The following is a 19,829-nucleotide window of genomic DNA, read 5'->3' as shown; positions in this document are numbered from 1 at the left end:
CCTGAAACTGCCCACAGATGCAAAGGAAATTGGAGGAAAAGTCAAATTGAGTGAAAAATAACCCTAAAGTAGATTTACTTGACAATTCCAAATAAAGAAGATTTTCACCTTAAATATGGTCCTGAAGTATCACCTCAATTCTTAATTTTATTTTAGTTACATGTGTATAATTTAAAAGACTTCAGATGGTTCCATACTTCAGATTATATTGCATATGATTTGTTCTTTTGACTTAAAGTGAACATTCAACTATTTCAATATTTTTTAAGAAAAAAGTATGTTTGAGGAAACATGACCAAAACCATTTTTATTATGATGAATTTTGATTTTTTGTTATATTCCATTTTAAATTAGAACCATGTTCCCAGGCAATCAATAATCTTTTATTCAATCTGGATACAAAGATAACAAAAACCTGGTTCCTGCCCTCAGTCTGGCAGAAAAAGGCAGGTCTGTATGTCATTAAGGGCGATTCAGTGGCCTAGGATGGTGATAAAATAAGACTAGCACACCAGCCCACTGAACTTTTTTCAGGAAAGCAATAGGGGGATGGCCTTCTTTGGGGCTTGTGGATATTGTTTAGTGTTTCTTTTTAGACTTCAGAATGTTTAAACACTGAGATATCGTGGGTTTTTTTTTTTATGATTACTTTATTTGAGAGAGAGAGACGGAGCACACTCATATGCGTGAGGAAGAATGGAGGGTCAGAGGGAGAATCTTCAAGCAGAATCAAAACCCAAGATTTGATCCCAATGAGATCATGACCAGAGCCAAAACCAAGAGTCAGACACTCAACCTACTGAGACACTCAGGTGCCCTGAGATACTGTTTTTACTATGAACTGTTTTACAACAAGAGGTTTCAGTGCCTTACATTATTCATCTTCTTCCCTTCATTTGATAATTATTCAGGGTTCTCCAAAGAACCAGAACCAATAGGATATACAGAGAAGGAGAGACAGAGAATGATTTATTCTAAAGAATCAGTCATGTGATTGTCAGGGAAGGCAAGTCTGAAATCTGTAGGTTAGGGGGAAGGTTGGAAATTAAAGTAAGAGTTGTAGACTGGCTGCTTAATTGACCCCTCAGATGCCCCGAGATAGTAGTCTTGAGTCCAAAATTGGCTAGTTAGACCAGCAGGCAGGAAACTTAGGCAATCTTGAGGTAGAATTGCTTCTCCTTTGGGAGAAACTTCAGTTTTGCTCTTAAAACTTTCAACTGCTTGGATGTAGGTCACATGCATTTTGGAGGATCATTTGCTTTGCTGAAAGTGGACACATTGTAAGTGTTAATCACGTCTATCAAATATCTTCACAAAACATCCAGCATGATGACTGGCCAGACAACTGGACATCACAGCCCAGTCACATCATATTGATACAAAAATTAACCATCACAGTGACACAGGGCATTTTCACCCTGATTGTATTTTGTCATACAGACATTCTAAATTTGAAGCTTCAATTTCTAGAAAAGAACTTAAGAACCACACTTTAATAGTTACTACATTTTTAATTCTGCAAAAGAGATATGCCTAAAAATGAGATGATTTGGGTAGAGAAGTAGCCATTAATTTAATACAGCTTTCTCACTGTTACAGCTTTTTACCATGCAATCTGGCCAAAGAGAAAGTCATTTCTCTCAATTAAGACAAAGAACGGGTTACTTTAAAAGACATCCATGGTCCATCCTTCTAACGGCATTGTCTCCTCTTCCATTAACTTCACATGCTACACCATATTTTTCAGCTACTATATATTCTTTCCTATATTTGCCTGCACTTTATTTTTCATGTGTAGGAGTCTGGTTTCCAAATGACTCTGTTCATGGTAGTAACATTGCCAGGATCTATGAGAAGCCAGAAGGAAAACATGGTATACATTTCAGAAGCATTAATTTAATTCCATAATTAGTATTGAGAATAAGAAGAATTCAATAATTTAACTGAGAAGTAGTGCAAAGGATTAATTTGTAGTTCAGGTGTTTTGAGGAAAACATCCAGAATTCAAAATCAACACAGATTAAAAAAAAAAAAAATCCTAAGACCAGAATATTTTGAGCTTCAGCCCAATTTTTTTGTGTTATATTCTCAGATCTCCCTAGGATTTGGGGTAGGGTTAATGGTAACATACTCATTTCTCTTGTTTTGTTTTTTAGGTTTTTCATTTAATGGAAAATTTTGAGAAGTACTATTAAAGGATAATTTTTGGAGATTAAATTCTTGGGTTAGGTTACTACTTGATTAGTTAGTTGGCTCTGCCCCAGAAAAATATCTACTCACCCACAAACTTGGCCAGTCTTTCCACAATTATGTACTCTTCACATCTCATGTGAGACTTTTCCAAACAATGGGTAATTCAGGACATTCTGTCTCTACTTTGGGAAAATAATCCAAAAGTAACATCACAAAACAAGGCACCTAGCACAAAGCCTGGACCACAAAAATTCTGCAGTCGATCTCTGATTCAGGGCACCCCTAGCAGGAAGCCAGCCCATTGAGTCTGCAGAGTATGAGCAAAATAGCTCTGTCCAAGTAGCACTTACCTGAAAGACACACTCGGCCATCTTTGATGAGCTATTAAGTTATTAATTGACCTTCTAGTGTTCTGGTAATGTACTGTTGAGTTCTATTTATAGATGATAGAGTAAAATCCTTCCCTGGACTTGCAAATAATCTTGAGAAGGTGCCAGGACATTAAAGACTATGAGCCATACACCAAGATCATCACAGCAAGAAGCCTGTTCCTGTCGTGTGTTTAGCTTGCCTTTTATTTGGGTCAGAATTGAGCCAACTTGTGGGTGGTTAGATAACACTCAAGGAGAATGTGGTGTGACTAATTTGAGCAAAGTTACACATATTTAAATTTAGGCTTTGTGGGAATAGAAAGCGGTTCCATTTCCTTATGACTAAAGTTTTATTTAGCTGTGTTCGATAACAATATTGAGCCGATGATAAGATTGCACCATTGGCATCAGGAGTTGAAAAGCTAGAGAAACATTTGGAGAAAAATAACTAAGGAGAGCAAAATCACAAACCAGCAGACCTGAAAGAAACCCAACAGAAGCAAAATGTACTATGCTTTACACTCCCGGAAGTTAAGCATGATGGAGAAACCAGGACAATATTTCCATGCATTATATTGCTATAGGCAGATTATTTTGTGTGTTTCTTCTGCATGACTGCATCAAATCTTTTCTGTTCTTGTTGTAAACAGTGGACACGACTTCTCCATTCGGCATTGAATTTGGTATTGATCTGCTGCAGCAGCTTGTGAAACAGAAGCACGGGAGTACGGACTGAGCAGAACCAGGAGGTGAGTAAAGTCCAGCGTTGTGTCCTGGAGACAAGAGCTGTTTAGAGTCACCACACTTCTTTTTGTGTGGAAAGTAAGGGACTATACTAGTTATATACAAGTGAATTACCACAGCAATCACTATACCATTAGTATGGTATTGTGGACATGGTTTTTGTAGGCATCACAATCATAGCATTTGGTAACCCCACTGCTATTCAATGGACCGAACATTGTCATCCTTTATACTTTCATTTTTTGAATTGAACAAATGGCACCTCCATTCTTCCAACTCAGTGAGCAATGCTCCTGTCACTGGGCACTAGGTTTATAAAGATAAATTTAACAGTTGCTTACCATTGAGAAAGTCAAAACTTAGCAAAGGAAGACACAGGCAGAAAAACCAGCTATGCCTGGGGAATTGAGGGAACCTGAAAGAAAGAAGAAACGTCTTCCTGATTTATGAAGAGCCTGACATGTTTGGAAGAATGTGAGAAGCTCCAAGTGGTTGACACATAGAATTTTCAGGGTGACAGATGCATGTGAAGTGAAGGAAGACAACAGATGAGAACCAGTGAAAATGAGCTGGAAGCCACCAGGATAAAACGGAGCTCATGTCCATCTCTCACCTTGAGATGAGATGCTTAAGCCTCCAATTAGATAATGAGGGTAGCCAGCAAGAGAAGCTGGTACCTGCCATCATGTAAACAGGAGCCATAGAAGTTGAACGAAGAGAGCTACAGAAACCGTGGGTTTACCTGCTGTCCGTGCCAATCACACAAGGCAGACGATCAGTGACAGCCTCTGTGAATGACCACAGAGCCTCATGCTGTATGCCAACCTTCTGCTATAAAAAGAATATGGATCTTGCTTCCCTTTCATCTTACAAATCTCATCCAAAACATTTCCCAGGGAGTCCAGGCCAATATGGAACTATGGAAAGAATGGCATTCTGGAACATGTGGTCCCAGGTTAGCTAAATCCATACAGTGTAAATCTGCCACTCCTGATATTTGCCATGCAGAATATAAAACAAATGATGGAGACATAGCTCCTGCCTCCAAAGAGCCATCCCTGTGGTGGAAGAGAGTCTTAATTCACTCTGGTATATGTTGTAATAACACTGATTTGTCCCTTTTACCAGCAAAAAGTGAGACTCATGCACATGAATGAGCTTTGGAAGTGTTAAAGGTTTAATGGCTTTTCATAGTCTCACTTTGGTTGTGTGATTACCTCTACACTTAAAGGTGAACACTGGGAATAAAGTCATTCTAGGTATTTTAGTAAGTTTAGAGCCTCTCGTCTTATTTCACTTGAGTAGTGCGGTGGTGCTGAATGGATAGCAACCAAACTTCTGCCTTCACCCAAATCCTTTCATTCACGAAATGGTACCTGTTCATTGAAGTCACCAGCCATTTCCCCACAGAGACAAGATTTGTCCTGGCTCAGCATAACTTAGCCCTCTTTTAAGCTGAGAAAATGGGACATGTTAAACCGATAGCTAAGTTCCTCCACCATTAATTTAAAAAAAAAAAAAAAAAAAAAAAAAAAGCATTGAAGATTAGAAATAGCCTCAAAATGTTGTGCCAGATCTGTCCTGGGAAAACTCCTTTTCTCTCTCTTTTTTTTTCATTTTGTTTATTTATTTGACAGAGAGAGATCACAAGTAGGCAGAGAGGTAGGCAGAGAGAGAGAGGGAAGCAGGTTCCCTGCTGAGCAGAGAGCCTGATGTGGGGCTCGATCCCAGGACCCTGAGATCATGACTTGAGCCGAAGGCAGAGGCTTTACCCCCTGAGCCACAGGTGCCCCAGAACACTCCTTTTTAATCAGCACAGTCTTGCGTAGCTTGTTTCTGCTCTGTCTTTATTAGACTGTGCTTGACTCACCCTTTCAACTCAGCCCTCTGTCTCATTTTTTCTCCCTTGGAAGCTGCCTGGGTAGGCAGATTTTGCATCTTTCAGAGACTTTTCATTTTCTCTGAAACTTAGGGATAGTGTCACAATGATGACATGGCCTCACTGTGTCCACAACCTAAACGTTGTGTTACCAAAGTCGTGACTAGAAGATATTTTGCTCCGTTTTCTATGAATGATGGGACATCACGTGGTGAACCTTCTGAGATGTTTCCCCTACCGGTAACAAATTAACATGTGTCGCTTGACTGCAGAAATAATATTTTCAATTTACTGATCAATTTTTGTTTAACAACGACCTGCTTGCCCCAAGGGGCATGCTTCACGGATATTAACCCTTCCATTCCCATGACAAATTTCATTTTTACAGATGAGGAAGCAGGCACAAAGTGGCCATGCAATGTTTCGAAGATCACACGGCTTGTAAAGGGCACAGCTGATTTTGGACCCGTCTTTGTCTCTAGTATCCGATTTGAACAACTAATGTGTGCCCTCTATGGAAACTCAGTTTTTCTGTACATTCATAGCCGCGTGATTGTTAAGAATGCTAAATGACATTCGCACATAAGTTGGAGTATATACCCAGCATTCAAGAAACGTTTGTACACAACACAAAGGGGAAGCATGAGAAATGCACAGGCATTGAAGCGATAAAATAGAGTGAAACCGTGCCAGTGGGACCCTGCTCTCTACTCTGTAATTACTGATTTCTTTAAAGTATTCTAGTTTGCATGCTAGGCATTAAATTGGTTGTCCTCTGTCAAGCCACTTAAAAGATAAAAACAAGCCAATCAGAGAAAGAAAAGAAGACATCTGCACTCCATTTAAGGGCAGAACCCTGGCCACACCAATACAGGGCTTCGTCATTTTCATCAAAAGTGAGTAAACACAAACAGAACTTTAACACCATAAATCAATAAGAATTTCACTCCACTGAGCAAAGATAACATATAGTCTAAGGAAAGCAATATTTCATTGGTGGGGGGAAATGCAATCATTCTTCATGGTCCTAATGACATATGAAAGTCTGTTGGCTTTAATATCAAATATTGAACTAAGATAAAATAAGCCATTTGTTTGAGGGAAAAGACAGAGACAAAAGCAGAGCCCAAAGGGTCTTGAGAGATTTCTCAGTTTAGAGCAAAGTCTCTCCTTTATTAATCTAATATAAAATAGCCCTTTTTCTTTGTGCTAGTAAATATTAATTTTGCTAGAAATTACTGCTCTTGATATGCAAATATTTATGATGAGAATTTTCATGGAGTAGGAAGAAGAAGTCTTAGTTTTTACTCTTAGTTTTTACCCTTGTATTAACGCTCAATGAAGATTAACAGTGATGAAATCATTTATTGGGAGGAAATCCTGTGTTTCATTGGTTTGGCCATGTGTTACAAATGAAGTCAAATGCATATTTTCAAAAAAAGCATCAGACAAAAGCCAACGATCAATGTAGTAAAATTGCATTTTTTAAATAAAATATTTTCAGGAGTCTCTTTTGTTGTTGTTAAGATTTTTATTTACTTATTTGACAGAGAGAGAGAGACAGTGAGAGAGGGAACACAAGCAGGGGGAGTGGTGAGGGAGAAGCAGGCTTCCCACTGAGCAGGGAACCCCATATGGGGCTTGATCCCAGGACTCTGGGATCATGACCTGAGCCAAAGGCAGACGCTTAATGACTGAGACACCCAGGTGCCCCCAATACTTTCAGTATTCTATGAAATAAAGAAAACCATACTTCCCAAGAAAGCTGCTAACATAAATTTTTACTCTTCAAAAATAGTTACATCAGACAATAAGACGCAATTATTTATGTAACTATATTTATAAATGTATATTAAATTTATATAGATTTATTTAAAATTTTATATAAGTATTTATATACTATATAAACATAATAATCAAATAATAATTACATGATTATTAATCATTTTTCAGTATCCATCAGAAGGCCATCTCTTAGAGAAATAACGATGTTTACTTTTTAAGTTGAAAAAAAATTAGAAAAAAATTGGCAGTTGCCCCACCCTTAAAACTGTTAGTGCATTCATCCTTAAGATCACTGAGCTCCTGAAGCTTCCAGTAAACTTTTCTGTTGTGTTTGGCATTTCCTTTTACGTAGTCTCAACTTTTAAACTAAAGACCAGATCATTCATGGGCATGTTTTTGTTTTTCTTGTTTGGTTCACCTTTATTCCTGCTTTTTTTTTTTTTTTTTTTTTTTTTTGGATTCCTAATGAGTATCATAAAACAACACTAGTGGTCGCATTTCAAAGCTTAAAAATGCTTTGACAGCAAAGATCATGTTTTGTCTTCAGAACACCTTGGCAAGAGTACTGGGAATACTGGAGAATTCTTCGCATACTGATGGAAATAGTAAGGATCAGGCAAATTAAGCAATGGGCCCGTACAGGGCCAGCAGGGGAACTCCGCCTCCGGGGTTTGCCTCCAGATCCATTTCTCTTTCATGTACCCATGCTTCCTCACCTCTTCCATCTCTGCGCTAGAGAAATCTTAGGAGGCTAGCAGGTGTCTTGTCAGGTATCAGTTTGCATTTCTGTATCAGACCGACCTGGGGTTTAATCTTAATTCTGCCACATGAGACCTGTAGTGGTTCTCCAAGTGTGGTCTGGGACTAGCAGCTTCAGAATTGCCCGGGAACTTATGCAAAATGCAGATTCTCAGGCTCCACCTCAGACCCAGCAAATAAGCATCTCTGGGGCTGGAGTTCAGCATCTTTCTTCCTCACCATCCCTGCAAGTGATTCTGATCAATACGGTTTTGAAAACCAGGGGTCTAGACCAAAGCATATCACCACTGTAGAAGTTCTGTCTTGTCTTCCAGCTGGGTCCATGGTAGCTCTTATAAATGTCACACAGCCCATGGTAGACAGACACTTGAGAAATGTTGACATTCCCAAGGAACTGAATTTTATTGCAAGAGTTCATTCCAGCTCATTCCATAAATGTGGTAACAGCCGTGAAGTGATCACCCTTCTTGACTGCAGCACTTTTCTCCAAACCCGGAGTTTAGAGAAATAGTTCTAACAATTTCTAAATCGTGGGTAAATGATGGTATACTTTGGCTATGTCCAAAGTAGTTAGTAGCTGCCATTGAAAGGAAATCAAGGAAGCCAAGTGATTTTTAGTTAAAAATCAGAGAGGGGCGGGGTCTATCTTTGTCACTATCATTTCATTTGATTTTTATTTATGTGATTCTGGCAATTGTTCATGATAGCTTCGTCCAATGGCCAAATGTCTTTCTGTGGCTTGAATTACTTAAAGTTTATATATCTGGGGGCACCTGGTGGTTTAGGCGATTAAGCGTCTGAATCTTGACTTTGGCTCAGGTCATGATCTCAGGGTTGTGAGATCGAGCCCCGCACTCTGCATTTGTTGGCGAATCTCCTTGGGATGCTCTTTCTTCCCTTCCTGCAATTCAGCTCATGCTCTCTTGTTCAGTTTTGTGTGTGTGTGTGTGTGTGTGTATGTGTGTGTGTGTATGCATTTTGAAACTCAATGAAAACATTTTTTAGCCTGTGTTCACCCAAATATACGAAAGTTGGTCTTAGGTAGGCTTATGGAGTATGTAGATATGGGCCAGTAAATTCAGTCAATTTCTCTTTGATTCCCCTGTTTGTCCTCTTCCTGGACCTTTTAAAGTAGAGAACACCTGTTAAATACCTCTCATGTTCCAGGTACTATGTTGTATGCTCAGGGCTTGTGGGGAAGCCAGGTAGGAGGTGTTCTTGAAATTCTGGTGCTCAAGCCACATCAACTGGCCACCCAAGTTCTTGGTTTTAGATGGAATTAAGAGCCTCACATAATTTGTACATGGGTCTTCACTATCAGGAAGGGAGCAGGAGTTACCTGCTTTCAACTTAAATTCCTGAAGTTTGAAGAGAAACAACCACCCTAAGCCATGGTTTTTTTGGTCACTTATTTTTCTCCATAGTTCCCAAAGGTGGGATTCCTAACTTGGGCCGGGGGTGGGGGGGGTGCAGGCAGTGAGAAAAACAAAAACCCTAAAAACCTTAAAAGCCTTTCTGTTCCTAAACCCCTACAGGGTTTCCATCACTGCGGCAGTCTGTCATCCGAGGGCACACTAATAGAGTAGCTTACCTCACTGGGAAGAAGGGGAAATATTTAGGTATAAACTAGATTTTACAAGTGCAGGTAACATTATTTCAGAAGGTTTTCCCTATCTCTGTTTACCAATGCCGCGTGTCGATAAAAAGATTAAAAGCTAGTTACTCCAGTATTTACAGAGAACACAGGGCTCTGACTAACTCTGCTCAGAATCTCCAGTTACATCACCCTGAAACGCTCTGCCAGCCTTCCTTGTTCTCGCGGTAACTGCTCCCATCGCTGGGTCCAGCCCTGATGCACTGGCACTTATGCAAGGACATCTCAGAGGAGGGAAACCGGTGGTGGCCACGTCTGTTCGGCCTCAGCTATTCCCTTGCCCTGCAAAAAAAAAAAAAAAAAAAAAAAAAGCTACTCAGTCATTTGCTCAGCATTTATATTTTTAGGCTCCTCCTTGGATATAATTACTTAGGTATTTCCCTGCCCAAGCATTTGTGCTGGTAAAACGGGGCCACGCAACCCAGGCAGAACCTGCTGTCTCTGCTCCTGTCCAAAGGGTCAGCCATGGAAAGGCTGATCACAGGGATTCTGTAGTTGAAAGGATTCATTGTTCGGGGTTTTTTTGTGTTTCCCTTGAAAAAAAATTCTGAGGCTTGAGAGCTCTAAGATAAGGGGGAAAAGTCTACCTAAAAACACTATGTGCCTTCTCACCGATCTTTCACTGGGAGAGAACAGATCATCTTTGTTACACTTTGGCTGGTTGAAAACGCACACATTATATGGGCAATTGAGGTTAATGAAAACACTCGGATGTCATTTTCCCAGATCCTTTCCTTTTCTGGGCTGAATTATGGACCTAATTTAGGTACACAGTCCTACTTACAGATCGAGTTAAATTCACTGGGAGCATTTAGCATATTCATAAGTTTAAAGACATTTAAAAGTCTGTGGCTGTCATCTTGAATTATCAAATTCTATAATCTCTCTCCAATAAGCTGTGATTCATCCACTTGGGTGACCAAGAATGTGTATGGTATAATTTTGCAAAGTTGGTCAAACACAACACCTGAATAATGGAAGGGTCATCCATTCCTCATTGCCTGCATTGTCAGAAACATGACCAAAACCTTGTTCAGAAATACTTTTTCCTAGAGAAAGAGAGAACGTGCAGGAGCAGGTACAGGGAGGGGCAGAGGGAGAGGGAGAGGGAGAGAAAATCCCAGGATGACTCCCGGGTGAGCACAGAGCCTGACACAGGGCTCCGTCCCATGACCCTGAGATCATGACTTGAACCAAAATCAAGAGTCAGATGCTTAACCACTGAGCCACTCAGGCACCCTCAGAAATGTTCTTTAAGAGATATATGGCTAATGGGGTACCTGGGTGGCTCAGTGGGTTAAGCCTCTGCCTTTGGCTCTGGTCATGATCTCAGGGCCCTGGGATCTAGCCCAGTGTCTGGCTCCCTGCTTGGTAGGGAGCCTGTTTCCCCCCTCTCTCTCTGCCTGCCTCTCTGCCTGCTTGTGATCTCTGTCTGTCAAATAAATAAATAAAATCTTATAAAAAAATAAAGAGATATATGGCTACTAAAACAAACAAACAAACAAACAAACAAAAACATTCAAGGTCTCTATCCAAGCAGATTAAAGCTTTGCCATTTGGGGGCCCAACGTAATGTTTTCCTGTTCTCAGCGACTACTTCTCTTTTATGAATCCAGGTTTCTCGCTTTATAAAAATGCTGCGTCCCGTGCTCCCATCTGGAGAACTTCAGTCCTCTCCTATTCGACTCTTTCTTATCCCGCATGTCTTTCAGACTTCTAGACAAATCCACCTTTTGCATGACACCTGACACATGAATTTGAATTGAACCAACCCGGAGCCTGCCCTCCTTTGACTGTTTCCTCTTCTACTCACTTGACCTTCATCCATGACCCTGTCCCCCCTCACTGGACGGTCAACCAAAGCAAGACCGAAATGAGACTACGATTCAAGTCGTCATTTTCCGTTTCTTACATCTTGTCTTCTAAATAGCTTGCGAACTTCTTGTGGAGGGGCATGATGCCTTAGAAATCATACCTTGGTGAACAGCCTGTTACCTAGTCTGAATCGTGGAAGCAGGGAAAGGCCTAGCAAATAGCTCATTTGCTCATTTGAGGCAAAGAAGAGAAAAGTGAGGCTGAGACGGGATACAGAGTAGAATTTTCTCCTTGATAGGATCCACTGTAGACAAGTTACATTAAGTTAGTTATTTTATTTGGAGCCTTCCTTCCCCGAGGCACCTCACTCTATCCCCCCAACACACAGGCACACACACCCCTCTTTTTGATGTTCTGATTTTATCTGTTCTGTTGGTTGCTGGCCTGCTTCTTTGTTATATTACTCCAGGTGGGTTTTCATTTTCTTGCTGTTGCCCACACAGGGCTTTCTTTGTAAGATTACAGAAGGGCCTTTTTGCTTGATTTTAGCCTATACTCTCAAATCCTCCTGATCTATCCCATGAAGAGACACTACTCTCTTCTTTTACTTTTTCATATAATATTTACATTTAATTTGTACAGGTCTGGGTGCACAGACCTGTACAATGAGTAATGTTAATGTGTAAAATATACTCTGGGGGCCTGGGTGAGGGTTCATCTGAGGCAGTTGGGGGAGGACTGGTCACTTGTACTGTTTAAGCAGAGCCTCATCCAGAGGCCAGGAAAACAGGCATTCTACAATACTAAAAAATCTAAAATTTGGTCTACCTCATAAATAACAGAATGCTAATGTAGCTATTTAAAAGAACACTTAGGTGAAACCCAGCAGGGTACTCCTATTCTGGATTTAGTTTTTATTGTTTTATGAGTCTTTGTTTTCATATAGAATCAAAATTACTTAAATAATGTCTTCCCAAAATGTGCTTGCTCCCTTTAGCCTGTCTGTTCAAAATTATGAAATCAACTCCATAAGCAGACTCAACCCCGCCTCCCCACCCCAGGAAATAGACAGCCAGCGATCTCTTGATGGCAGGGAAAGTTGAAGAGCAACTTTTTAAGATTTCCATCTCCTCTTGGGAATGTGATATGTCACAACCAGAGAGTGAGCTCAGTATCTAAACAAACTTGGACTTTGGCTTTCTGTGAGGCAGCTGGCTTTATGGTTGGAAATGACAGAACTATTTACTAGTCCATTGATGCAAAGGTAGTAGAAGATCCCTCAGAGACAAAGGAGCAGATGGGAGAAAATTCTAGAAGGTGTGAAATCACCTTTCAAATGCAAGTATGGGTGTTGCATTAGTTTCTTCAGGCTGCTGTAAATGGGTGGTTTAAAACAGAAATGTCTTCTCTCAAAGTTTGGGAAGCCCAGAGTCTGAAATCGAGGTTACTCTCCTACCACAGCCTCGGGAGGAGGATCCTGTTTCCCTCTTCAACTTCTGGTAGCCCAAGGCTCCTTGCTTCTGGCAATGGCACACCAACCTCTACCTCTGTTTTCACCTGTTACTCTTCTCTCTGGGTGGACAACACCAGTCATACTGGACGAGGACCTAAACTAATGACCTCCTTTTAATTTGATTACATCTGTGAAGACCCTATTTCCAGGTGCCAGAGGTGAGGACTTCAACATGTCTTTCTGGGAGAACTCAGTCGAACCCATACCAGACAAGGATGGCAAAAATGGAGAGACTCCACGCTTTCCTCAGAAACACGCTGAAAGCACACTGCCATGAAGGATGACCTTCCTTTCCTTCTCTTGCCATTCTTTCTGTTATCGTGCCTTTTGCTTCTGTCAGCCATTATAAAATGGTTAGAGAATATTAGATGGAAGCATTTATTTTTCCACTTATTGTTTTGAATCTTTCACTTCTTGAAGGGGCACGGCCTGACTGCTCCTTTGTCATTTGCTATGATGATGAGAATTTGAATTTTTGTCGGTAAGCAGGCCACCTTAATGCTGGTGATGAACAAAATGGCAGAAGGTATCTCATAGAGAGGAAAAGAAAGGCCAAATGAAGAGGGAAAATAAAAGGAACAAACCACTGTAGATTGAGGAAAGATGAAAGACGTGAAGGATTCTCAGAAATAGTTACCCTATAAACATGGAGAAAATAAGGATATGGGTATTGACGCAAGAACTCATGACTCAGATTTTCTTCCATCATTTCTCTTGCGCCCCAGACACCCGTATGTCCTGAAGCTTCCTCTATATTTTCCAGATTTCCTAGCCTAAAGAGAAATAACAATAGTCACATTTGCATTTACTTAAGGCTTTGGAAAAATCAAAGTGAAAATAAAAGTAACCTTTAAGTCATGTCTGCATGGAATAACAGACTCAGCTCTTTTGGCTAAGCCTGTCTTTTGGTCTTTATTTTCAGGGCAGTAATTACAATATTTTCAAACAGTGGAGGGTGTGTGTGTGTGGGTGAGACTATCAAATAAATCCTTCTGGGAAAGAAAGCATCAACAAGCTGCCAAGACTGTTGATAGGTGAGTGTTGGCATTTGTGACTTTGAAAGAGTCGCAAAAATCCAAAGAACTCGCATGGCTAACAATTAGGAAAAGTGTGTACTGACTGTATGAGTAGTCACCATCTAGACTGAAAGCATGGGCTGGCAAAATGGTCAAGTCCCAACACCCATCCAGTACACTCTACCACCCAACGATGTAAGAAGCCACAGAAGAGCATGGAGAAAAGGTAGGGAAAGTGGTAAAATACGTCTACCTTCCTTTTTGTGGCTAAAACAGATTTGATTCAGTAGATTTATCAAGGCTGAAATTTATTATACACTGTCCCCCTCCACCACCAAGGTTTAAAATAATTTTGGACTGTTAAAATAGAGTCACTTTTTAAAAAAGATTTTATTTATTTATTTCATAGGGAGAGACACAGCGAGAGAGGGAACACAAGCAGGGGGAGTAGGAAAAGGAGAAGCAGGCTTCCCACAGAGCGGGGAGCCCGATGCGGTGCTTGATCCCAGGACCCTGGGATCATGATCTGAGCTGAAGGCAGATGCTTAAGGACTGAGCCACCCGGATATCCCTAGAGTCCCATTTAAAGTAAAACAAAGTAGGTAAAATACCATGTGTCTAAGAACATGATGTATCAACATGCTAGAGTTTACCAGTTCTGAGAGATGGCAGGAAGTGTTGTCCTCAAGATTCTATACTACAAGGTCATCCAATTTCTCCATAGAAAAACCATCATCACTGGGTATTTGTTACAATAGTTTTTATTAAGACGGAGGAGATTTTATTATATTTACATCAACCCAGCATTAATATTTAGCTAATAGATAATTAGATTTGTAAGAAAGCCCAGCAGTCCTTAAAAAAAAAAAAAAAAAAAGAGTGATCAAATGCATTTTTTATTTTTTTGAGTCCTATAATGGAGGAGTTTGAATACTTTACTTTGGGAGTTTTAATCAGAAATGAACCGATTTACAAGTATTGGTGTGGAGGCTAGAGTTTCAAGAATCTATATTTTGGTTAAAGTAGCTTGTCCCACCTTTCATGTATCACCATGTTGTGGTGCTTGTTTTGGAGGCTGGGTATACAAAGTGACAATGGCCAAGACCATGGATGATAATACAGCTGTGACCCATAGCCTTTGTAACAAATAGCCAGGTGAAAAACCACCATCTTTGGATCGGTGAGCCCCAAATGGTCTAGACTTGGTTATTGACTTCCAACATCCCAATCTTTCCCCCTGCTTCTTAGAACCAAACCAGAGAAAGCAAAACTTGCTTCCCAAACTAATCACAGAGAATGTCTTGCTTCTAGTTAACCTGATTCTAGCTTCCCTCGTCAGTAACCTCTGATCATATCTTTTTTTTCCATTTTCACTATGAAGCTTCCCTGATCTTTTGCCTCTCTTTGAGTCTCTGTCAAACACAAGTGATGGCTGACTGCCTTGCTATCGCAGCCCCTGAATGGTACCCCCTGCTTGATTGTCATTTGGGTAATCTTTGTTTATTTCTGTAATATTTATTATAATTTCTGTATAGAAACCTTTAAATGGCAAGATGAGCTATACCCAAGTCTGGTAAACCATTTAGGGCCACTGGATATTGAGTATAGTGCCAATAATCGGACAACCAGAAAAATGATTAGAATTGGTTCATGCTTAAATCAAGATTCCTTCAACTTAGCTCAGATCTGTGATGGTCTGGCATTTGTATTATTCACTCTTACTTCTAAGTCATTACAGCAAACATCTCACTGCTTGTGAGTCTCTTGCATACAGTCTGGTTCATGTGGTTCTTTTCTCTGTGGAACCGGTCAGGTGTAATGGACACTTCCTGTGGTGGGATCAAATTGGCTCTCTGTCTTTGAGAAGGTCAATTTTTGCCTTGATTAGCTGAAAAGCATGTGATCTTTGATATTACAAGATTTCAATTCAAATCCTACCAATAAATGTCATTCATCCTGTGACTTTGAGGAGAGTCTTTTACCATACTTAAGTCTCGGTTGGCTTATTTAAGAATTGCTAATGATTTTAGCACCTATATCCTATGGGTTGCACAAGAATTAAAACAGAATTTTTGTAAAACAGTTACTGAAATCCCAGTATGTAATATGTATTAATAAGTGAGAGCCATTATTATTCAAAATAGATGTTCATAGTTCCAATGAACAATCTTCTTTATAGCTTATGTGACAACATAGAACATTTCTTTTTTTTTAAAGAGTTATTTATTTATTTTAGAGAGAGAGAGAGAGCACGAGTGTGAGGTGGGATGTGCCCAAGGGAGAGGGAGATGACTGGACTCCCCCCCAGAGCAGGATGCCTGATGTGGGGCTCAATCCCAGGACCCTGAGATCATGACCTGAGCTGAAATCAAGAGTTGGACACTTAATTGAGCCATCCAGGGGCCTCAACACGGACTATTTCAAGCCAAGATTTAGAAATTGCTGGCGACTTGCTCAGTTTTCCAATTGTGTTACATATCAGATAAGCACTGTTCCAAGACAATATATGCATGACCTCATATGGAGAGTGAAGGCAGTCGTCTTCATAATTCAGCTGATGTACACCTTCTGCTGCATTAAAAACCAAGCCTCTCAGAGCTGGACTGACTTGGCCTGAGGCAATCAAGGATGTTTTGACCTTTGCCTTCTCAATGGCCTCTGCTGGTTGAGCTAGTAACAGCTAGTGAGTTTGGTTAAGATTTTTGGGTATCAACTTTGTTTCTTAGAGTGTAGACAAAACTACATTTAAAATTGGTTAACTCTTGGGGTGCCTGGGTGACTCAGTGGGTTAAAGCCTCTGCCTTCAGCTCAGGTCATGATCCTGGGGTTCTGGGATTGAGGCCCGCATCAGGCTCTCTGCTCAGCGGGGAGCCTGCTTCCTCCTCTCTCTCTGCCTGCCTCTCTGCCTACTTGGGATCTCTCTCTGTGTGTCAAATAAATGAATTAAAATAAAATAAAATAAAATTGGTTAACTCTGGAGGTGCTGTAAGGCACACGGCACAGCTTGCCGAAGAAGGTAGCGCATCCTCTCTTCTCGTCTACATTCTATTACAGTCAAAGAAAACACCTGACACTGAAATGTTCATTTTACAGACATGCCATGAGCACATTTAATTTCTGAATCAAGCAAAGGAAAAACTCTTGGGCACTTTGTGTGTGTTTTTCTTAATATAATCACAGAATCAGAGTTAACCATTTAATCCCAAATGAGACATGACCTCGTGGGGTTTGGTCCTTGACTGAATTTCGGAGTTCCTCAGAAGGACCGCGTGGATTGTGTTGCCTCAGTGTTCCTGTCTCCTCGCTTATGTCCGGGATTTGTTTGGGGTGGAGATCGGGGGGTCTCCAGCCAACGTTTTCAGAGTAAATACTTGTGGGAATTTCACTGTTTTTGTCACAAAAGCCATTTAGTAGTCAATCTGGAAATAAAGACTGGAATGATTTACCTTGTTAAAATTCTTCAGTCATGAAGCTTTTGTTATGTATGGTAGGTTTCATTAGAAATTAGAGGAACAGGGGGTGCCTGAGTGGCTCAGTCGTAAAGCATCTGCCTTTGGCTCAGGTCATCATGCCAGGGTCCTGGGATCAAGCCCTGCATCGGGCTCCCTGCTCGGTGGGAAGCCGCCTTCTCCCTCTCCGACCCCTGCTGCTTGTGTTTCTTCTCTCACAGTGTCTCTCTCTGTCAAATAAATAAATAAAATATTTTAAAAAAATAGGGAAGAAAGAAATTAGAGGCCAGGTCATTTGAGGGAAGTGGGATGACCTATTGGGGACATCCGGAACACTTTCTCACAGTACAGGTACGCTCATAGATCCTTGATGTAATGTCACTAAGGAAGGGGCCCTTGGTGCAGCCCCACATCACCTATGTCTCAACTTCCCTGCCGTGGCTGTTTCAAATGTTCTCCATTCTCCTTCAATCTCTTTATTCTGTCTCCTCGCCCCACGGTCTCTTTATCTAACCAGAGGATAAAGTCACAAACCTGTTGCAACCCAGCCTGGAGGCTTGATTCCAACCGCATCTGCGTTCTTTCCCTGGGCGCATCCCTGACTGTTCCCCATCCTTCCACGAGGGAGCTCCTCCTTTCCCTGTCTTTTCCCCAGTGGATTTCAGATCCTTGTAGATTCAGACTCCCAAAGATCTCTCCGATCTGTTCCCTTTGCTGTAGTTCCCTGGGTTACGCAATACCTCTCTTCCTGCCTCCCCTATCAGATGTCTGGCCAATCCATTCCCACCAGCACCGCCAGAATATCTTCTCTAAGTGCTAATCAGATTGGCTTACTCCCTCGATCAGAAGCCTTTAATTCTTCCTTAGAACAAGCAACATTCTTCAACCTGACTTACCGGGTACTGCTCACCACCCCAGCTCTGTCTTTCTCATGCGTCTCGCCATCCTACATCCAGGATGGAGCCAAAGAAGCATTTTTATTTTTCCTGCGAATGCTTATTCAGCACTAACACAGTTTCTCTCAACCAGTTGCATGCGGTATGAATAGAGTAAGGGTGGAGATTACACCCTTGGGGAAACGGGACTCACGAGTCCCTACTGCAGAGCGGATTCACTGGAGAACAAAAACAAACATATCCGTGGCTTTAAAGGAAGTAGGAGCCTATCCAAGAGTGAAAACGGCTAAACAAGAAAACAAATTTATTCACTGTGGAATTTGGGGGGTTTTGTTTTGTTCGTTTGTTTGTGGTTGTTTTGGATTTTTTTTAGAGGTTGGGGAGTGGCAAAGGGAGAGAGAGAATGTTAAGCAGGCTCCAGGCCCGGTGCAGAGCCCGATGTGGGGCTCCATCTCACGGCCCTGAGAGCATGACCCGAGCCAAAATCAAGAGTAAGATGCTTACCCGGTGGAGCCACCTAGGTGCCCCTCATTGTGGAATTTTAAGTAGAATATTTATAGTTTTCTTTAATGCACAATAAGGACTTGATACATGCTTGCTGAATTATATGGAAACATTTAAAACTTTAAATCACGTTTTGCAGTATCCCTCCTGCAGTTATTTTTAATGCAGTTTTCCATTCCATTAAAAACACACACACAACTTAGTGGTACCTATACTTAAGCTTAGTGGTATATAATAATTGCTAAGTGGTGTATATAATTTAATGAGAAGGTACCCCTAATATATCAATTTTGCAGTTGATTTTATTTTCAGTGGAGATACTAGTTTTTCTTTTCTGATCCAAATATTAGAGACTAGAGGGTTTCTCTGTGACATGGTGTACTTCCCCCATTCATTGACAGTTTGACGTTGAATTTTGAGGGAATTGGACCTTTGAAGTAGAGTTTTGAGTGGAATCTGGACTGACTCTGGGCTGGTCAAACATCACCTCGGTAATTATGAATTAAAAATATATCATGTGTTAAAAGAGACCTTCAGAGGAGAACAACCAGAACATTGAACAGATATGAAAGCCGAGCTTATCTTACAGCACTCTGGGTGAGCAGTTTCTACCAGCCCAGGAGGAGACCCAGGAACCCCTTATCAACCTCACCTTCTGAGACATCACATTGGTCACTTGAAATCAACCACAGTTAGAGCATTTACACTACGGAAGTTGGTAAACTCTACTGGGCAGTCCTTTGTTTTCCTCAGAGAGCCCTATTAAAATTTGCCAGCCCATCGTTGCTTATAAATAAGTTGACTAAATATCTCTGCAGTCCTGGTTGACCCCTGTTGTCTTAGTGACTGGTCATTTTAGTGTTTGTCCCCACCTTTTACGCTTTCAGGAGTGACAAATTAAATACACACCGTGCAAACCAGAAATAGTTGGTGGTTTTGGAGATTTTTTCACTGGAAAAAGCGAAGACTGAGGTAGGAAGAAACAAATGGAAGATTTCTATCTGACATTGTCTGAAGAATTTGCTGTCGGAAGTAGTACAAGACTTGTTTTTCAGAGGCACAACAGGAGGACAGGAAAGCCTTGTGAAAGCTAAGGGGAGACATTTTATCTGAGTTTAAGGAAGGACTTCCTCATTGGTGGCTTGACTCATCTTAAAACAGGAACAGAACAAATGAGGGCTCAGTGAGCTCCTTGTCAATGACAATACTCAGAGATACAGGGTCAGCTCCAGGGGATCTGGTAGAAAAACT

General features: G+C 40.9%; 1 protein-coding gene across 11 annotated transcripts in view; it reads left to right on the top strand.

Annotated features, from left to right (window-relative positions):
* KCNJ16 (potassium inwardly rectifying channel subfamily J member 16) overlaps positions 1–19,829 on the top strand; it is an 88,135-nt gene that overhangs the window by 38,595 nt on the left and 29,711 nt on the right. For 8 of the 11 annotated variants that reach the window (XM_059148732.1, XM_059148729.1, XM_059148726.1 and 5 more), the window contains one exon: positions 3,215–3,313. The gene's annotated coding sequence lies outside the window, so the exon portion shown is untranslated. Of the gene's footprint in view, positions 1–3,214; positions 3,314–13,635; positions 13,748–19,829 lie in introns of all 11 variants that reach the window. The other 3 variants (XM_059148731.1, XM_059148737.1, XM_059148727.1) reach the window with 1 other exon arrangement.

This window comes from Mustela lutreola, chromosome 15 (assembly GCF_030435805.1).
Source record: "Mustela lutreola isolate mMusLut2 chromosome 15, mMusLut2.pri, whole genome shotgun sequence".
NCBI lineage: Eukaryota > Metazoa > Chordata > Mammalia > Carnivora > Mustelidae > Mustela > Mustela lutreola.
This window is presented reverse-complemented; position numbering and strand designations above follow the sequence as displayed.